The following is a 17,966-nucleotide window of genomic DNA, read 5'->3' as shown; positions in this document are numbered from 1 at the left end:
TACTTGCAGGGAAAAATGACTGGGTAGAACTTTGTTAAAGGAAAACATCCAAGTGGAGGAATCACAGGTTTTTGTTTTATTTTTTTATTTTTATTTTTTGAGATGGAGTCTCACTCTGTTGCCCAGGCTGGAGTGCAGTGGCATGATCTTGGCTCACTGCAACCTCCACCTCCTGCGTTCAAGCGATTCTCCTGCCTCAGCCTCCCAAGTAGCTGGGATTACAGGCGTGCGCCACCACACCCAGCTAATTTTTTATTTTTAGTAGAGACGGGGTTTCGCCATGTTGGCCAGGCTAGTCTTGAACTCCTGACCTTGGGTGATCCGGTTGCCTCGACCTCCCAACCAAAGTGCTGGGATTACAGGCCCCGCCACAATCACAGATTTGTATTTTACATGTGACTTTTTTTTCAAATTTTTAAGGAAGGGCATGCTATGCTTTGAAATTAAAAAAAAAAATGTTTAGAAATGCAGAAAGGAAAAAAATGGGGGTGGGGAAGATAAAGGACGAAAGCTGGAAAAGTGAAAGAAAAAAATATATTGGAAAATAAGAAATTCAGTCCATTTCCCCAAACATTCACTGACCACACGCCGCATGCCCAGTGCAGCTCAAGCAGAGTAAGATAAAATCATGCCCGTCCAGGAGCTTCAGTCTGGGAGAGGTTACAATCCTTAACCTCTTTGTGCCTCCACTTCCTCAACAGTAAAAGAAGATCGGAATACTAACTTACTTCACAGTGCTGTTGTGAAGAATATATGAGTTAATATCTCTGTATAAAAAGCACTGAACACCCCTGGCACACAGTAGGTCGTAATAAGTAAGGGTTATTTATTATTTTAGTGAGCTGCCCAGGGTCATCATACCGTAGCTAACGTATGGAGCAGAAACTCAGACCCGATCCTGGAACAACCCCTGTTTCCCATTGCTCCTCTTAAGTGGATGTCATAAAACCCTTTTGCTGGCCAGACACGGTGGCTCACACCTGTAATCCCAGCACTTTGGGAGGCCGAGGCGGGTGGATTACAAGGTCAAGAGATCGAGACCATCCTGGTCAACATGGTGAAACCCCGTCTCTACTAAAAATACAAAAAATTAGCTGGGTATGGTGGCACGTGCCTGTAATCCCAGCTACTCAGGAGGCTGAGGCAGGAGAATTGCCTGAACCCAGGAGGCGGAGGTTGCAGTGAGCTGAGATCGCGCCATTGCAGTCCAGCCTGGGTAACAAGAGCGAAACTCCGTCTCAAAAAAAAAAAAAAAAGGAAAAAGGAGAAAAAAAACAACCTTTGCTTTACAAATATAGAAACTGAGACAGAGGGTCAGTGGTGAAGTCAGGATCGGTCTGGACCTTCCTTGCAAGGCTCCCTTTCCTCCTCATGGAAGAAAGCTTTGGTTCACTTTTGCCCAAGGGGAGCAGTGCACCTTGAGCACTAAGACAGATCCTGCCGGAAGGCACCTGCCACCTGCCACCACAGCCCACGCCTCCACCTTAGAGGCATCCAGACCCACGAGCTGGTCAGTAGCCCCCCAGAACCGACCAGACTTTCAGCAGCCCGCACGTTCCTTACAGTCCCAAGGGACTGAAGCATTCGGATGAGATACCGAGTGTTAATTTACAGTGAGAAATGAACTCTCCCGAGGCTGGACATCGAGCTGCCCCTGGTTTCATCCATTCACTCGATAAACGCTGCCGAGCATCTGCTGTGCTCCAGACCCTAGGGATGAAATGGGGAGCCATGAAGACATAACCCCTGCCCCCACCGAGCAGGGAGCTTGAAGAAGGACACGCACGTTAATTAAGACCTGTGCATGTTCGTGTAAATTACGTAACCAGAGTGTTGAAAAGAGGATTCCTGGGGTGTAATCAGAAAAGCAGCTGCAGTTTTGTCTCTCGAAGTCCCTGCCCGCCTGCCCTTGAGCTCCTGCCCCAGTGAAAACACCAGTAGTTCCACAACAATCCTGCTTCTTCTGAGGCAATGGGAAGTTCTGCCGTCACTCTAAGCCATAATCCTTGTTTCAACTCAGCATGAAATAGCCAATCCCAGGTAATAACCAAAACTCAGAGCTCAATTTAAACTTGGAATTTTCTTCTCCCCCAGCCCAGGCTAGCTCCAGATGGGGCACCTGCCGGGAAGGGGAATTCTTCCTTTGCCCTCTCGCTTTTTCCCCGTCTGGCTGCTCTTCCTGACCCCATCATAGTCAGTGAGGACTGACCAGGCACGGTGGCTCATGCCTGTAATCTCTACACTCTGGGAGGCCGATGCGAGTGGACCACTTGAGGTCAAGAATTTGTAACTGGGTTGACCAACATGGCAAAACCCTGTCCCTACTTAAAATACAAAAATTAGCTGGGCGTGGTGGCACGTGTCTGTAATCCCAGCTACTCAGGAGGCTGAGGCAGGAGAATCACTTGAACCCGGGAAGCAGAGATTGCAGTGAGCTGAAATCAAGCCACTGTACTCCAGCCTGGGCAACAAAGAGAGACTCCCTTTCAAAGAAAAGAGAGAGGAGAGGGAAGAAAAGCAGAAAATCATTCTTGCGATGGGTGCTGCTGTCAGATGTCTTCTTGCTCTCTGCTCCTGACTGGTATTTACAGGTGCCCGCCCCTGTATGTTGCTGCCACAGGCCCCTTCACTTACCTCCAGTGAGAGGCAGGCACCAGTGCCCCGTGCCCAGCCACAGAGCACACAGCAAGCCCTCTGACAATCCTTTTTTTTTTTTTTCACCAGGTTTGGGATTTGGACAGTACATTCCGCAATCCCCAGCCCTAGACACCAACAACTTTCTCCAAAAATATCTTTCCATTTCCACGGTCCCGATCTGTTTAATGTCCTTGCCTTAGACTAAGGGTCCAATACTGTTCTTGGATATTTCCTGTCAAGATGTGCATTGTGGTTGGGCTGTCTTACAAATTCTTTCACTATCCAATAAGCTCTATCTTGGCTCCTCTGCTAGGACATGTGACCACAGGGTCACATTTCACCCCCACTGCCTACCACAGGGCCTGGCATGTGGCAGGTGCCCGAAAATAACAGGATAACATGAATGTCTGGTTGGCCTGTTTGTTTCTTTTTGTCAATTAATTCATTGCCATCTGCTCAGTGTGCTTTTGCTTCTTGTGATTTTGATTAGGAGAAGGACAAGGTCTGGGCCACCCAAGGAAGAGGGCATAGGAGGGAGAGGAAGGGGGAACAGCATGGAAGGAAAGAGGGAACTGCATGCACATAGGCTCAGAGTATGCATGAGTGAATTAATTTGAAAAAAGAGGAAGAATAATGACCAAAAGAGCCACTCTTTACATACTGCTCTTCAATATCTGTCGAACATCTTGTGCCAGGCTCTGTTCTGCATCCTTTATAGATGAGGAAATGGAGGCAGGAGAATTAAAGTCATGCCCCAAATATTAGAAACAACCATGTCTGTCAGTAGAGCATCCATACTACATTGCAGTATAGCCCACACTGGCAGGGACAACCAGAACAAGGAAGTTCATGAGCTGATCTCCCACAACCTTCAGGACGGAGAGTCAGGCAGGAACGTCAAAGTGCACAGCAGAAGAGGGGAAGGGGAAGAAAAGACGACACCCATGTATGGGCTTGTGTGAGCAGAACCCGTCTCTCGAAGGATACAGAAGAAACTTGGAACGTTGGAAGCCTCCCGGGAAAGGAGTGAGGAGGCTGGGGAGAGTTACAGAGACCGTTTTCACCGTGTATTTGCTTAGACTTTTTCCATTTCGCCTTATGTGACTATATTAGCTCTTTTCACAAAAATGTTTAAGCTAAGCCAGGCTCAGTAGCTCACACCTTTAATCCCAGCTACTTGGGAGGCTGAGGTGGGAGAATCACTTGAAGTCAGGAGTTTGAGAGCACCCTGGGCAATACAGTGAAAACTCATTTCTTAGGGAAAACAAATTTACGTTTCAGTTAAAAGAAGGAAATTTAAAAAAATGAAGGTCTTTGCCCTGTCTCTGGAAATGAATGTCTGGGAGTTAGATCTGCAGCTGAGTCCTCGGTCCCCGGCTCTCCTGCCCTCCCTTCCCTCTCCTGAAGCAGGCAAAGCTGGGGGAGTCTGGCTGGGAAGGACTGTGGCAGTTGTCACAGAGGTCGACAGATCACCACCCTCACTTGTCATCTAGGCCATCTGACCTGACCCCAGAGGTCCCTTTCAGCCAGAGTGTGCAGAAGAGACAGCCCCACCTGAAACATGGCAGAGAAAGGACAGCTGCCCCTCTGCTCACACACTGCCTGAAGGACATCCTTGTTCTGCGGGAAGCTACGGCACTTCCTTGAGCCTCCTCCACCCAGGGCCCTAGGATCAGTCCCACTTCCCTGATGAGGAAACGGAGACCCAACAGCAGAAGGGACTTGATTGAGGATATGGCTATAAAAAGGGCCAGGGCGGAGCTCACGAGTTTACACCACCTGCTGCGAGGGGCTGACTTGTGTGCCCCTAAAAATCTATACACTGGAGTCCTAGCTCCCGGGGCCTCGGAATATGAGTGTATTTGGAAATAGAGCTTTACAGAGGTAATTATTCAATTAGGTCATTAGGGTGGGCCCCAATCTAATCTGATTGGTGCCCTTATAAGGAGAGAATTTCAGGACATAGACATACAGAGGGAAGACCACGCCAGGACGTGACGCGGGGACGAGGTGGCTGTCTGACAGAGGGAAGACCACGCCAGGACGCGGGGACGAGGTGGCTGTCTGACAGAGGGAAGACCACGCCAGGACGCGGGGACAAGGTGGCTGTCTGACAGAGGGAAGACCACGCCAGGACGCGGGGACGAGGTGGCTGTCTGACAGAGGGAAGACCATGTGAGGACATAGGGACAAGGTGGCTGTCTGCAAGGCAAGGAGAGAGGTCTTGGAAGAAACCAATCCTGTCGACACCTTGATCTCAGACTTTTAGCTTCCAGAATTGTAAGAAAATACATTTCCAGCCAGGCATGGCGGCTCATTCCTGTAATCCCAGCACTTTGGGAAGCTGAGGTGGGTGGATCACAAGGTCAGGAGTTCAAGACCAGCCTGGCCAAGATGGTGAAACCCTGTCTCTACTAAAAATACAAAAAGTTGCCAGGTGTGGTGGCGGGCACCTGTAATCCCAGCTACTCAGGAGGCTGAGGCAGAAAATTGCTTGAATCCAGAATATATCGTGGAGGCAGAGGTTGCAGTGAGCCAGGATTGCGACATGGTACTCCAGCCTGGGCGACACAGCAAGACTGTCTCAAAAAAAAAAAACAAAGAAAATACATTTTTGTTCTTTAAGCCCCCAAGTCCATAAGTATTTCATCATGGCAGTCCCAGCAGAATACTATCCCCATTCTGCCCTGGGCATATATAATTTATACAATTATATAAATTATATATTTTATCTTCACAAGAAGCCCTAGGGGTAGATATGTTATTCCAATTCTATGAGTCAGCCAACCGAGCGAAGTTACTGCTGAGTCATCTTAGCCAACCAAACTATTAAGAGAGACAATCAACAGAAATCAAAGGAAAGGCTGGGCACAGGGGCTCACACCTCTAATTCTAGCATTTAGGGTGGCAGAAGCAGAAGGATAGCTTGAGCCCAGGGGTTCGTGACCAGCCTGGGCAACATAGCAAGACCCTGTTCACCACAAAAAAGAAAAAAATAAAAACAAAAGAAAAGGCAGAGAAAGAAAAAGAAAAGGAAAGAAAAAGTGTGAAGCTTTGAAGAAACAGGCACAGTGCTCAGTTCTACTATTAGAGCGACCCTGTCAATTAATGTCTCACTTAGATGGAAAGTAACATAGAATGCTCAAGTCTGCAGGACTTTTTGCAACCACAGAGTCAAGGTCCAATTTCTCAGCCTGGAATAGCCCTACAGTTTCCTAGATGAACTATAAGTGCAAAGAGTTTTAGATGCCAAAGGCCGTGCTCCATCCACAGTACCTCCCATGGCTGCCCCTGCTCAGATAATCCTGGGTGCTTTCACATCCGGCAATTTTATGCAACATAGACATCCGTAAACGTATGTATGTAAAAAGCACATAAATAAATTATATATTTATTAATGTAGTAATATATAAATATATGTGATATGACTACCTCTGCCCTGGATGCCTTCTAAGGGTCGTACTCCCGCTAAGCAAGGCGGCACAATGTGGCATTTTCTACAGTGCTGGAGCCTAACAGATGTGGGTATGCATCTGGCCCTGGCAGTTCCTGGCTTTGCCTCCTTGAGCAAGTCACTTGCCAGTTCCAGGTGAGGCCTAAGGATGTATCACGTGTTTGCACTTCCTCTCTATGCATTTCTGCCAGCACCCTGAGAAGAGAGTCTCCAAGTAGTTGCTGTTCCTTCAGAGATAACAAAAAACTGAATAGACAGAGGGCAGAGCCATCCCAGCCAAGCTCAGCCACCAGGCTCCCAGCTTGAAGGAGAACTGCTCAGCTGATGCCAGCCTGAATATGCTGCCCCGATGACTAGTTCCTCCGTAAGTAAATATTGCCTGTGGAATGCTTCAGAATATTTTGATTGTTTCTTACACAGCATTACCAGGTAATAGTTGACTAATACAGGCTATCAGTGGGACTTAAAAGTAGTTGTACATCATCACACACAGCTTTAAATTAGCAACCAGTTGCTCCTGGTATAGCTTGAGAGAGGAAGAAAGGCCCCTTGCTCTTCTGACTAAAATCATAGTAATAACAAAATCAATAGCGAAGGTCAGATGGCATAGACTCTGAGCTCAAAACCAAGTTTCATCACTCAGTAAGTAAGTGACCTTGGCCAGGTCACTTAACCTCTTCAGTTAATAAATGGGGTAATAATCATTCCTAAAGAACAGGACTGCGTGGGAATTGAGTGAGTTCATATACGTGCAGCATTTAACACAGTATCTGGCACATATTGTCAGGGACTGCTATGCATTGAGCACCTACTGCATTCTAGGCTCCAGGCTAGGCACCCTGCCTTGTTATTGCTCATCTTCTCAACAAATCTATGAGCCCCATGTACCAATTAGCTCAGAGAGGCTGATCCATGCAAATCTCTCCACCTCCCTTTCTACGCCTAGTCTGAACTCTGGAACGCTCTTCCTTTGGGGCACCTACCTATGTTCTTGAGACCTCAGCTTTGTTGTCACATCTTCAGAGATATTTTTCTGCCCCACCAGCAGCCCATCCCCGCTCTGATAGGTTTTCACAACACCAGGTACCTGCCTGTCTTTGCAGCTGCATCAGTCAGGATAGGCCAGGCTCTGCTGCAGTAACAAACAAGCTTGGAATCGCGGTGGTTTAACAAAGACTTATTTCTCCTCGTGCTATGTGTTCATGGTGGGATGCCAGGGGGTGGGGGTGAAATTCATCAGAGCCATTCTGGGACCCAAGCCTAGCGGAAGCTAATTGGACACCCTCTTCCACACTCATTGCCACAGTAGAAAGGGAATGTGACAAATGGGGTGCCCTGGCGTATAAAGCTTCTACCCATCACTGAGACGCATGGCCCTTATGCTTGCGTTTCATGGGCTAAACAAGTCATGCCATGCCTAACCTCAAATGGGTTGGGAAAGTACAGTCGTACCATGTGTCCAACAAGAAATGAGGGGACAGGCTGGGCACAGTGGCTCACGCCTCTGTAATCTCAGCATTTTGGGAGGCTAAGGTGGGGGGATAACTTGAGGTCAGGAGTTTGAGACCAGCCTGGCCAACATGGTGAAATCCCATTTCTACTAAAAATACCAAAAAAAATTAGCCAGTTGTGGTGGCACACACCTGTAGTTCCAGCTAGCTACTTGGGAGGCTGAGGCAGCAGAATCACTTGAACCCAGGTGGCAGAGGTTGCACCTCTGCACTCCAGCCTGGGTGACAGACTGAGACTCCATCTCAAAAAAATAAATAAATAAAAAGAAGAAAAAAGAAAAAAGAAATGAGGGGACAGCCCTGGTAACCACCATGGTAGTTATGAATGTACACATATTAGTGTGACTCTGATGATTATCTACCTCTCCACTGGCCTATGATCCTGGGAATAGAGCCCATCCGGTTTAGCTCATCTTTGCATCTCTGGTGCTTTGCACACAGTAGGCACTCAATAAAATTTGTTGAGTACATTATCGAAAAGTGACTATTCCAATGTTACCCTGTGACAAGATCTGAACTTCAACCCACATCTATATAATATAAAAATTTTTAGCCATATTACTATGCCACTGTTACTTCATTAGTCTGAATTCTACTAACAATAGCTAAATGTGGTACCCTCTTTTGAACTGTTGTGTGTGTGTGTGTGTGTGTGTGTGTGTTTAGAAATAGACTATCACTCTGTTTTCCAGGCTGGAGTGCAGAGGTGTAATCATAGCTCACTGTAGCCTCACACTCTTGGGCTCAAGTGATCCTCCAGCCTCAGCCTCCAGAGTAGCTACAGGCACAAACCACCACACTCAGCTGATTTAAACATTTTTTTACACAGAGAGGGTCTTGATAGGTTGCCCAGGCTGAAAATCCTGGCTTCAAGCCATCCTCCTGCCTCGGCCTCCCGAAGCACCGAGATTTCAGGCATGAGCCACTGTGGCTGGCTATGAACTGTTTGGTTTTCTGTTTGTTGGTTTTTAATTCTGACAAGAGTTTAGGTGGGAATGGACGGATGACTTCATGTCTCAGTGGGAATTATTCATAATTCAGCCATATGGCTTTTTTTCTCAAAATCTGGCTTAGCTATACCTGAGAAGCTAAATCAGGAGTGCAGGGGCTGGTGTGGATCATGGGTTTAATGAATGAGATAAGAATGAAGAACAGGAAGGCGACACTGCCCATTTGGAAGCTTTACCACCTGCATAACAGTTTGAGATGAGATGACGTTTGAAGGGCAACCTTTGAACATTCCCTGGTTTTGCCCACAGTGGACTCTGATTCCAAAAGTGACACAATCCCAGTTGGATAATCCATGTCCCTTCCTTGGAGCTGTCATTAAGAAACTAAGTCATCTATGCAAATTGAGCATACAAGTAAAACGAGGACTCTGGAGAAATATAACTTTCCCATTTCTTAACTGTGGCTGGAAGTAATTTTGCCAATAGTAAGCAGGCTGCGGATACGAAATAACGTTTAGGAAAGTTACCACCACACAACACTCTGGAATGCTCAGGGTCTTGTGCAAGGGGATACCAAAGCACCCTCTAGTGTAGAACCGGAGAACTACAAGCCCACTGCAGTCATCGCGGCTAACGCATCCTTCACTTGTTGCACAGGGGAACACATGTTTTGTAAAGTATGTTTAGTAATGCTTCCTCTTTGTTGTCAACCACAAGTGCCTCAAACATAACATCGATGGCTAAAAGACGTGTATTAACTGCTGGATTGTTAGCGGTGTGGGAGAAGTGAGAAAAGATAGCTCTAAACTGTTACAAGGGACTGACAGTTCATGAAGCTATTCAGATGTCAGTAATCACAGCCTTTCCTAACTGCCAGCTTGAACTGCATAATGGGAAAAAGGGAAGAACGTTTTGTTTTGAAGGAAAAGGGAAGACACACTTGGAAAGTGGCTGGAGCTAGAGGTGGGGGCGGGGAATGTTAACGCGGCACAGACATTTCGGCTCCGAGAATCTAAAGAATTCAGCGGAGAGACTTTTTCCAAGATGACTAAACGTATTTTAAAGTGATCTGCGATTCATTTCACGTCTCAGTTTTCAAAAGCCTCACTGAGAAGCGCACTCAGGTAGGGCATTGAAATCTAGCCTGGAGATTTCCTGCGTCTGAAAATACATTTCTGCAGGCTTTACTATTTGAGGATCGCACGGCGTCATATACCCACAAGAGATTTTTTGACCTCAAAGACACGGCGTCACTGGCACTTCCACTGGCCTCATACCTGAGGTCGATGTCAATCGGGAGTTCCCAGGAAAACGCCCCACACCCCAGCCCCGCTTGCACCCTAAGCTGGGAGGGAGACCTTCTCCCGCCGGCAATATTCCACTGAATTTTCCCAGTTGGAAATCCCAAATAATTTCTTAGCGAGTCAGAGTCTTTTCTAGGGGCTGGGGAAGAAGGCAAGATACTTGGAAAGACTCACGACAAACAGATATGATCCTAGTCATAAAGAATCCATAATTGCCAGTAACGCTACATATTTAAGAACAAGAAAAAAAAGACAAGAAAAGAGGATTTTTTTTAATTACTAAAGAATAGGATAGACAAGAGTGAAAGTGAGAAAGCAAGGAGAAAGGGGAGCATGTTAAAACTATCCTGAATGGCAATATACTAGTCATTCAAAAAGTGGCTTTCTTCAACATGAGGCCGCCATGCTAAACATGTGTCACCATGAGAGCCCCACGTCCATGAGGATGGCTGCGGCACTGGTACTCATGGGAGGCTCTGGGGAATGAGTTTGCTCCCCTTGAGAAGAAATGGCTGTGAAAATTCTCTGAAGGAGTAAGTGAAGACCTTTCTGGAAAGTTCTGGAAATGTCCTTCTGAAGCTGACTCTTCCATATGGATTTGGGGAAAGATGTGGACTCTCATTTGTGCACACTTGGGTGCTTGGGTGTTTTTTTCTCCATCATCTTTTATAGTGCACCCCCATTCCCTCAGGTTTTTCTTTTTCTTTTTTTTTTTTTTAGATGGACTTTCACTCTTGTTGCCCAGTCTCATGGGATCTCAGCTCACTGCAACCTCTGCCTCCCAGATTCAAGCAATTCTCCTGCCTCAGCCTCCTGAGTAGCTGGGATTACAGGCATGTGCCACCATGCCTGGCTAATTTTGTATTTTTAGTGGAGATGGAGTTTCTTATCCATGTTGGTCAGGCTGGTCTCGAACTCCTGACCTCAGGTGATCCACCCTCCTCAGTCTCCCAAAGTGCTGAGATTAAAGGCATGAGACAGGGCACCCAGCCAGTTGTTGACTTTGAGGCAAACACTATCCTATCTCAGCTCCCCTCCTCTTTTCTCCCAATGTCATTTGAAAATTTGAAGAAGAAAATTTAAATATTTTTTTGTTGTTGTTAGAGGGCCCAAAAGAACTGAAATAACCCCAGGAAAGCCCAACTATAAGTGAGTCCTTAGAAAAGGGAGCAGAACAAGACTGAAAACTAGTGCTTCTAAATAATAAATGCGCCCTATTTCCAACCTCCTCAATGCTCGACGGTGCTCAATGCTGGCTTCTTGGTAATCAGCGGTATTAGCCGTGAACTCCCCATGGCAGTTGGAAACTGAGAGCCTTGTGCATGGACACACGCAAGGGTAGTGTTTCGAACCGGAATCTTTCCCCACAGGGTGGTATTTTTGGCTTAATCCTAAGCTAAATCTTATAAAAGGGCTTCTCTCTCTCAAGTACCTATTAGACTGATATGGAAATTGCCCTCAAAGTAAACAACTGGGGAGATGGGGGTGCCATATAAAAGATGATGGAGAAACACACAGAGGTGTGCATGAATCCCGTGCCCTTCATTAGAATTCCTGTCTGAAGCGAGCAGCACGCCCTCCAGCAGAGTCTGAAATGATCTGCTTGTAAAATGTGAACTCTGGCAGCACACCTCTCTATTTTCTTTCTAGCTGAGAAACTTGTTTGTAAAAGATCAAAGCATTTGTTAAGCCAACTTTAGGATCTTCTTGTCATCTCTGACTTTATTTTGGATACCAATTCGGTCTTACTCTAAAATGCTTTTTTACTTATTATTTATTCCATTTATTTCATATAGTCTCTCTTCTTTCATCCATTCTAGAGTGATTTCTAGGGAATTAATAGAGTTATAAATACTATAGTTGTTTTCTACTTTTTATAGAAATGCTCACACACAATATGCCTATCATCAGGCTTACATACACACACACACACACACACACACACACACACACATACCAAATCTTGCCTTACAAATTTTAGGACAAAGTGAGAGTGTAACATAGTGTAACATTTGCTGTAAATCATTGTAAATACCTCTTAACTCTCTTAGCTCCAGGCCCAAGATGCCATCTGCAGAAGGAGATATTTCAGAGCTCAGAAACTCCTCCTCTGCCAAAGGTCCCCATAAAAGCCACTAGGATCACAGGCAGCCACCTCAGCAACCCACCTGCTTAGGAAAGAACAAAGCAGGGGAGGCTCCTTGTGAAACTGGAACTCCACAGTAACAATTGAAAGCATCTTCATAACCTGGTGCAAACTAGGAGGTGGGAGGAGGGAGAGAAATTTGACCTTTATTGAAAAGATTCAAAGATTCAATGGAGGAATTTCAAAGAGACTGGGGTCCCAAGGTGGGGGGTAGGGGGGTGACTTAGAAAGATAATAAAGTGTGACCTTTCAGATACCCCTGGAGGAATAAAGGAAAGAGAGAGAAAGATTCTTAGATATTCTCATCTTCTTATTCTGCTGCGTTGTAAACAAATAAGTGAGTAGCTTCAAGAAGATGGAGTTGGAAATGACTGAAAAGATGGGGGGATGGGTGAATGAATGGATGGTTGGATAGATGGTTGGGTGAATAGACGGATGGGTGGATGGATAGGTGGGTGGATGGATGGATAGGTGGGTGGGTGGATGGATGGATGGATGGATGGGTGAATGGGTAAATGGATGGATGGATGGATGAATGGGTGGATGGATGGATGAATGGGTGGATGGATGGGTGGGTGGGTAGATGGATGGATGGATGGATGAATGGGTGAATGGATGGATGGATGGATGAATGGGTGGATGGATGGGTAGGTGGATTAGATATATAAGACCAGTAGACAGGTGGGTGGATAGCTGTACAGGTGAGTGAGTGGGTAGATGGGTGAGCAAGTCGGTGGGTGATAGATAGGTAGATGGATAGGTGGATGGAGGAAAGGGTGGGTGAGTGAGCAGGTGGATGGATAGGTGGATGGGTAGGTGTTTGGCAGGAAGAAGGCTAGGTGGGTGGGTAAAGAGAATAAGCCTTTTCCCATTATGCGTAATTTCATTACAGCATGTCCCCCTCAATATTCACAGGTCTTTCATTGTGAAAATTGCTGACAAGTGCTGAATATAGTAAAATAGGCGCTCATACACCCACTGCTAGTGGGCACGTGGTACAGCGTTCCCGATAATAAAGCTCATCAAGGATCTTTGAAAGGCCAGTGCACCCACGTGTTCATGACTACATTATTCACAATAGCCAAAAGGTGGGAACAGCCCAAATGTCCACAGACGGATGAATGGATAAATAAAATTTAATACATACACATGCAATGGAATTTTAATCTCAAAAAGGAAGGGAATACTGATACATGCCACAGCCTTGAGGACATTATGCCAAATGAAATAATCAGTCACAAAAAGACAAATCCTGTACTTGTCTGAGGTTCCTAGAGTAGTCAAAATCATAGAGACAGAAGTAGAATGACTGCCGGGGACTGGAGGAGCAGGGGTAGGGTTCATATTTAATGGAGACAGAGTTTCAGTTTTGCAAGATGGAAACAGTTCTGCAGATAGATGGGGGTGATTGTGGTACTATAATATGAATGTACTTATGAATAATATGAATGTGCCATTGAACAATACATTTTAAAACAATTAAAAGGTAACTTTTATGTTATATATCTATTTTACCACAAAAGAAAAAAAAAAGAAAAAGATCAGTGCGCTCTGACCTCTTGTAAAGCTACTTAGAGCAATCAATCCTTAGGAAATATGTCAAAATGCAGACACAGAATTATGCACAATTATATGTATCACCTAATTGTTTACTGGAATTAACATAAATGTCCAAAATATTAGTGACTGGTTAAGAAATGATGCCTCATTCAAACCGTGAATTATTAAGCAGCCATTTAAAAATGAGATTTACAAAGTTATTTTAAAGAAATGGGTAATATGTGAGATCGTTTCAAATGACAAAAACAGAACACAAAATTGCCTGCATAACCTACTAATAAGGTTATAAGGAAAAACAATCCTTGGAGTAGTAGAATAATGGTTAGGAGCTTTTCAGCTTTTTATACCTTCGTGTTCTAAATTTCCTACAATATGTGTGTGATGGTGATGGGTGGAATTAAGATAGCAAATGGAAGGAAGCAGTATGGAGATCTGTCTCCTTGAGCAAAGTCAAGGGATAAGGGAACGTGGTCTGAATTGGCATCAGGACCAGGACAGTGTGTGCAGAGAAATACTGCTAATCGTGCAACCAGCAAAGAGGCTTCCAAAAGTCCACTTGGAGTGGAAGACCTGAATGGAAGATTAGGCAGGCGTGGTCGTGAGGAGGATGGGCGTGGTCCTAAATATGGGTGGGCGTGGCCTGGAAGGGAGAGGGACGTGGTCCTGAGGGGAAGACAGGGTGGTCCTAGAGGGATGGGAGTGGCCAGGAAGGGGGTAGGCGTGGTCCTGAAGGGGACAGGGGCTGGGACTAAAGAAGTGATGCCCGGGTGTGATTGAGAAGAAGTGTGTGTGGTCGTGAAAGGGCGATGGGCGTGGGTAACGCAGGACTCCGGACTGATGCTTTTGCCAAGGTCTTAGGCAGCCTTCAGAGTAACAGTCTCACAGGTTCCTTTGTCCTACAGTTAACAAACCAGGCTGGAGGTTTAAGGGAGGTCTAAGGAACAGACTCAGGAGTCAAAGTCAATTAAGAGCTTTTCAGAACTAAATATATTATTGAAATAGCCAATGGGCTGATTGTTTCTACTCTATAGATTAACACTGAGGTCAGGGTGGAGAGTAGTTGTTGTGGGGGTTTTTATAGATGAAAGAATCAGACAAACATTCTCGTCCTGATAGCTGCCTGTGAGTGAGTATACTACCCATCCATCCGACAAATATTTATCAAGTGCCTGCTATGTCAGCAGGGCACTAGGCTCTGGTGATACCAGTGAACAGACCAGAGGAAGATGCCCACCTTCATGGAGCTTGCATTCCAGGGGGAACAAAAGACAGCAAATGTAATAAACGCGTCCAAAGGGAGTAGCACATCACTGTGTGCTTGGCACCACCCTGGTGCTGGGTTTGGAAACTCGAGTGTCTGTCTGCCCAGACTGCATCACATCTCCACGCCTGCCCACAGCATTCTCACTGGACTCAACAACACTTGAATAACTGAGAAAGACCTGTCAGTGTCCAACACATGGCAAGCACATGGTAAGCTTGTACGGAATGTACAGAATAGTAAATGAATGAATGCATCAATCAGCGACTCAGTGAATGACATCGTTCACTTGGAGGGCAGAAAAATATAGAGTTCTAGAAAGAAAAGTGTACCAGCAAAAAGAGGTTTGCCAGCATGAGGACCTACTGTGTATCAGGCACTCCCTGTTCACATAAGACAGGCACACACACACACCTATTCACACACACATGCCTGCTTTTGCAAGGCTGAGCATACATTGATGCAGAAAGGCTCTGTGCCCTGCACACTGGCCCACGCCCGTACTCGAGGAGCTGGGTCTGTCTGCTCCTTCTAGTCCCTTCCCAGGTGTCCCCGTGAAATAAACTCAGCTGCTAAGTTTTCTCTTTGGCCCAGGTAAGTAAATCCTGAAGGACTTCCCAGGAATCCAGACACGTGTGCAGCAGCAGTGACTAACTTTGGATCCTGTGCGCATCTTTATCTAACATGTCAGAGGTTTCTTCTAACTGGGTTTGTTTATGGGTGTTCCGCCAGCCCTACAAATTGCTGCCAATAGAGTCCTAAGGACTGACTAGGTTTAAATCTCATCGTACAGAGAGTTGATAAAAGCAGTGTCACCCCTCTGGAGGGGTCTGGAAGGTAACTGGAAGGGCAGCAGACCCCAACTCTCAATCCCCCTACCCACAAAGAGCCTGCCCTCTCCCAGCCCAGCTGACGGTGGATATTTATGCTCTGAGACCCAGAGATGCTGTTCTGCTTCTGATGGCTCTAATGGCTGGCAAGCCAAGACGCTGTTTGGAGGGGACATGAATTAGACCCGGAATTTTCAGAGTAAGCATCAAACTTTATTCCTGCAGCCACTCCCAAGGGTGCTGGTTTCAGAGTGATCACAAGGCTTCTCGGAAAAGGTCCTGCACATTTTTTCTGGAGCCAAGGTGCCAGGAACAGCCCACAGGCCCATCCTCAAAGCTCGCCAGAGAGAAAGGTCCGTCCTGAATGGCAGGAGCTCTCACCTTGGGAGGGAGACTGCTCTGAGGATGCAGCACTTAGGAGGCCTCCAAGTTTGGAGTTTTCCCCTGGTCAACTCCTTAGCAAAGTTTTTTTTAAATTCCGCCCACTTTTGCTTCAAGACTTAGCTTTAGCCCTGCAAGGGTAGCACCAAGTGCTTGGGTCTGGCAAGCTAGAGGTAGGCTTGGGAGCCAGCAGGGGGATACAGAGCACATTTCCTCTTTTGTAGAGACAGGGTCTCCCCGTGTTGCCCAGGCTGTTCTCAAACTCCTGAGCTCCAGCAGCCCATCCGCCTTGGCCCCCCAAAGTGTTGGGATTACAGGCACTGTGCCAGGTGGGCATCGTTATTTAACAATGGGAGCCCGAGGCTCAGGACACTGAAGTCAGTTGGCCAAGACCACAATGCTAAGCAGAGGAAGACCCAGGATTTAAACTCAGACCTGCCTGACTGTTAAGCCCTTGGTGTTTCATTGCTCTACGCTGTCTGCCTCTTGAACCAGTCACATTGAGGTGCAGTTCTGCCTCTCCAGGGCTGCCTCTGTGACCGGGCTCAGGCCTGGGCCTGGAAGGATCCGGCACTAGGATCTGGGTGCCAGATGCCCATGGTCAGAGCCAACTGGGAAGACGCTGAGTGACACTCACGTGGCCAGTTACTGGAAATGGGTCCTGATCTAGACCCCAAGAGAGGGTTCTTGGATCTTGCTCAAGAAAAAATTTGAAGTGAATCCATAAAGTGAAAGCAAGTTTATTAAGAAAGCAAAGGAATAAAGAATGGCTGCTCCTGGCCAGGTGTGGTGGTTGACACCTGAAATCCCAGCACTGTGGGAGGCTGGTGCAGGTGGATCACCTGAGGTCAGGAGTTCGAGACCTGCCTGACCAACATGGTGAAACTCCCTCTCTACTAAAAATGCAAAGATTAGCCAGGTATGGTAGCACACGCCTGTAATCCCAGCTACTCTGGAGGCTGAGGCAGGAGAATCACCTGAACCTGGGAGGTGGAGGTTGCAGTGAGCTGAGATCGTGCCACTGCACTCCAGCCTGGGCAACAAGTCGGGGTGGGAGTGGAAGAATGGCTACTCTATAGTCAGAGCAGCTCTGAGGGCTGCTGGCTGTTCCCTTTTTGGGTCATATCCTGATTATATGCTAAACAGGGGTTGTATTATTCATGAGTTTTCCAGGAACTGAGGATTCCTCGCCTTTTTAGACCATGTAAGGTAACTTCCTGATGCCTTCAAGGCATTTGTAAACTGTCCTCGTACTGAGGGGAGTGTCTTTTAGCAGGTAATGCATTATAACCAGCACATAATGAGCCACCAGGATGACCAGAGTCACTTTCATCACCATCTTGGTTTTGGCTGGCTTCTTTACTGCCACCTGTTTTATCGGCAAGGTCTTTATGACCTGTATCTTGTGCTGACCTCCTATCTCATCCTGTGACTTAGAACCTCCTGGGAATGCAGCCCAGCAGATCGCAGTCTCATTTTACCCAGCCCCTACTCAAGATGGAGTTGCTCTGGTTCGAACGCCTCTGATCAAATCTAGCCTCATTTGTTCATTCATCAACAAATGTTCATTGAGGGCCTGCAACGAACCAAGTGCTGCTGTAGGCACCAGGAAAACAGTGGAGAAAAAACACAAACTTCCAGCCCTCGTGAAGCTTATATCCTACCGGGCAGAGCCAGACCACAAAAATAAAACAGGAACTATGTCAGCTGGCTGGTCATGAGTTCTATGAAGGAAAATAGAATGGAGGAGTGCGATAGGTAAAGGTGGTCAGGAAAGGCCTTTCTGCTAGAGGAAGCTGGAAATTGTAGGGAAGGGAGGAAGGCATCCCAAATCCCAAAGGTGGTGGGAAGGACACCTTGAAATGGAGCCAAGGCTGCTTCGGAGGAATGGAGAAGGGCGAGCAGAGCGCCCACTGGCGCGGGGAAACGGGA

This window comes from Callithrix jacchus, chromosome 3 (assembly GCF_049354715.1).
Source record: "Callithrix jacchus isolate 240 chromosome 3, calJac240_pri, whole genome shotgun sequence".
In the NCBI taxonomy this organism is placed as follows: Eukaryota; Metazoa; Chordata; class Mammalia; order Primates; family Cebidae; genus Callithrix; species Callithrix jacchus.
This window is presented reverse-complemented; position numbering follows the sequence as displayed.